The sequence below is a fragment of the Anguilla anguilla genome, chromosome 13 (genome assembly GCF_013347855.1).
Source record: "Anguilla anguilla isolate fAngAng1 chromosome 13, fAngAng1.pri, whole genome shotgun sequence".
Classification (NCBI taxonomy): domain Eukaryota; kingdom Metazoa; phylum Chordata; class Actinopteri; order Anguilliformes; family Anguillidae; genus Anguilla; species Anguilla anguilla.
In genome coordinates this window covers 10,714,680-10,718,321 of record NC_049213.1, presented here as the reverse complement: position 1 = coordinate 10,718,321, position 3,642 = coordinate 10,714,680, and the positions used below count along the sequence as shown (strand labels likewise).

General features: G+C 47.8%; 1 long non-coding RNA gene across 1 annotated transcript; it reads left to right on the top strand.

Annotated features, from left to right (window-relative positions):
- Nucleotides 1-218: 218 nt before the first annotated feature.
- On the top strand, nucleotides 219-870 carry LOC118211760. The gene is made up of 2 exons (XR_004762084.1): nucleotides 219-395; nucleotides 677-870. It is a non-coding gene; the product is annotated as an uncharacterized LOC118211760 (long non-coding RNA).
- Nucleotides 871-3,642: the final 2,772 nt, after the last annotated feature.

Genomic DNA, 3,642 nt, shown 5'->3' with positions numbered 1-3,642 from the left:
GGGGGTCGGGGGGGGGGGGCTCGGCGTTTCTCTCCTCAGATGCTGTTTACTAACACAGATTGGCTGTCTGCTGTGTGGGCTCTCTGGACGGCGGCATATCTGAGCCCGGGCCAGACGGTACGGTGTACGCGCGGAGCTGTGCCTTTTTCCAGAACAGACCGTCCGGAACGCACGACGGGTGGGGGGGGGGCTTGGGGGGGGGGTGGCCCGTTCTTCGAATCCGTCAAGGTGTGTGAAAGAAAGGGGCCGGGCTCCGTAACGGCGTGGAGGGTGGCAGGGCACGCTGGGTCCTTTCGGCATGGAAGGAGAAAGTATAGCGTGAATATTGGCCTCTGCTGAATGTGCTGGCACTGTACTCTCTCGCATAACCACATTCAGCTGCACTGCTGCGAATGGTACAGTACCTTTATTTTTATTACACATTTCTTACAGACGAAGATCAGTAACGTTCTGATAAATTAGCTATGGTTTTTGCATGTTTCTTTCTCTCTTTTGTGTTAAAGAAAAACGAAGACTTTTTCCCCCCTCTAGTGTTTCCTTTAACCAGATTGAGTTATCTGATAAATTCCTGTTGATGTCGACGGGCTCTGAAACTCTGGGGCTCTGGTTCCTGTCACTGATTCCTGCTTTACAGTGCTCTTAATTAAATCTCCACTTTGTCTTTCTTGCCAAGCAGAGTCCTCTCTGAACAGAAGTGCAATAGCGAAGGACTGGACAGCCTTGTTCTGGATGACAGGTGTGCTGAATTGCCTCGTTTTATCCTGGCCTCTTTCCTGGCATCGCTGAGAGGATTTGGGCCTAGAGTGCAGCTCTTGAATTCTGAGGTGAAAGGAAACTACAGCTCGAAAAAAAAAAAACAAAAAAAAAAAACTTTCCCTTCGCTGGGCTGCGGTGTAAAGTGTCCTGCTCCGCTCCATTTATCCTTCCAGATCAAAAGCTCTGGAGTGGCTCTTCTCCGGCACCCACGACGAGCAAACCTGTCCTTGTGCCGTTTAATTGGCTCCCACCAAGCAGATCACAAGCCCGCGATCGCGGATGTTCTTAAGCAGACAGGAAGAAGGAGTGAACCGTTGCGTAATGCGATAGAAAGCGAGTAGCTATTGGGCGAAGACCCGCGAAGCGTGGCTCCCTCACTCATCGCACGGGACAGGGCGGTGAGGACCGGGACGAGGAGTCCAGGAGAGAGATAGGGGGAGGCGGGGAGCAGGAGGACAGGGGGAGCTGGTGGAAGGGTGATACGGAACGGGCTGAGGAGGCGCGCAGCTAGACGTGATGTAAAGCAGGGAGGGTGTGGGGGGGGGGGGGGAGGTGCAGAGCAGGATGAGGAGGCGTGGAGCAGGAGGAGGGGTACGGCGGGAGGAGAGGGAGCGGGGGAATCGGGGTCCAGATGGAGCGGTTGTGGTTCTCGGTCCCGCCTCCCTGCTGCTGCTGCTTTTGGAAGAGCGAGCAGCGCCCTGCCATCCCTCAGCAGGAAACAGAGCTACAGACTATGACCCAGATACACAGTCTGCTGGCTCAACACCCCCAATAAACAGGCTCTGTTTACCTCCTTCACCTGCTCCTATTCTGTGCTTCCCTTCGCTCTGTCCCTCCGTCTTTCTCTCCCACCATCTATCTGTCCTTCACTCTCTCACTGTCCCTCCATCTCTGTCCCTCTCTCTCTGTCCCTCCATCTTTCTCAACCACCATCTCTCTGTCCTTCACTCTCTCACTGTCCCTCCATCTCTGTCTCTCGCTCTCTCTCTGTCCCTCGTTCTCTTTCTCTCCCACCATCTCTCTGTCCCTCTCTCTCTCTCTGTCCCTCCATCTCTCTACCCCTCTATCTCTGTACCATACAATTGTGGAGTGGCCAGTCGGCTGAAGACCTAGCACCATGCTTATAAACAGCCAGTGTTTATTAAATGTGATGTATTTTGTATTTTCTGTATTTTTACTCAGGGCCTGTGATGAAAATCCAGAAGCCTTACGACCGAAAAAAAATCTCCTGTGAGCTTATCTGAGCTATTTTAATATGTACCTCAGATAGTGGAATCTTATTTGACCTATACTCATATTTTCTTAGGTTAGCTAATGTGACAATTAACTGTTGTATCTAGACATGACGCAATTCTAGCCCTCAGAAATGCTGATAAAACCATACTTATTAAATTTCTGTTTGCAATCTAGCAACCTGTAATATAACAAGTTCAGTAAATAAATGAAAGCACCATTAACTCTTGGTTCTCCCTTATGTGGAAAGCTCAAGTGATAATCCTTTCTTGTTAGCTATCAAGCTATTCAGCTAGTTGACTGATTTATACCACACTGTAGCCATACTAGCCAAAGCTATAGCCTAACTAGGATAAACTAGAGGGATAGCCATTTTTTAAGTTTAGCTACAAAAAGAAAACATTACATGTCAGATGCGGTTATAGCTTCTGCTATTTAAGAGTCCTGCTTTATTTGGAACATGGAGCAGGTGTTTCTATTAATTTTATAGCAGCGTATGCATGTGTATGTCTGTGTGTGTGTGTGTCAATGTGTACAGTATTTGTGGTTGTGTGTTAATAGTGCATTTGAATGTGCGGGTGTGCGTTTGAGTGTGCGTGTGTGCATGTGTGTGTCAATGTGTACAGTATTTGTGGTTGTCTGTGTTAAGCGTATATTTGAACGTGTGGGTGTGCGTTTGTGTGAGTGAGGGAGAGAGAGAGGGAGTGAGAAAGAGGGAGAGTGCGCACTGCGGGGTAGTCTGTTCGCAGGCAGAGTGACTGCTGTCTCAGTGCACGCTCCATCGGTTTTCCATTTGCAGTGCTTTCCGCAGGTAATTTGAGAGCATGCGAAGATGATACTGGTCAGAAGAAAGATGAGGTCTCTCAGGTGATGGTGCTTTACCTGGGTGAATATTTCTCAACGCCCAGGGGAATTTGGGAGAGAGGCACGCTTGGCTTCACAGTGGAGCTGTTTTACGAAACCACCACCTTTATTTTTCAGTATGAAATACATACATTCAAATTTGTTTGTGTTATAATATACGCGTCAGTCCTGGCCTGTAGTGTCTTGCAAGCCGTTGTGATTGGATGTGTGCATGGCCAAAGTTTAAGTAATAGTACCAGTGGAATTATCTCATAGCTGGACATCTGATGACACCAGATACCCATGGACATGAATGATTAAACTGAATTTTCTATCTAAAGAAGAGTGACTAATTTGCATGATGGTTGCCCATCAGCATTACAGTGGATCTGCCTATCAACAGGAGAGGTATCCATCCATAGCTTAAAAATAGCTTGTTTGGGAAAAAATACCTCATATCCTTTGTGGAAATATGTACAAAATTGTGAAATGTCAGCAATAACTAATAATACCAAAATGTTACATCCATTTTTCATACATTATCAAATTTAATTTCTAGCAGTTTTGTAAAGTTACTACCTCCTATAAATGATTTTAGGATAGGCACTGCAAAAACCCCTGAGGGTCCTTGAAGGCACTCTTATGATCACAGTCTCAACCCAACCATTCCCAAGGCTGCCCACCCTGTGCTCCACAATTACAACGTCAACCATCCACCCCTCCTTGACGGAAATGGAAATCGGAAACCCCCAGCTCCAGCAGTCCACAATTCCAAACGCCCCCCCCCCCCCACCCCCAACTCCCAAACAC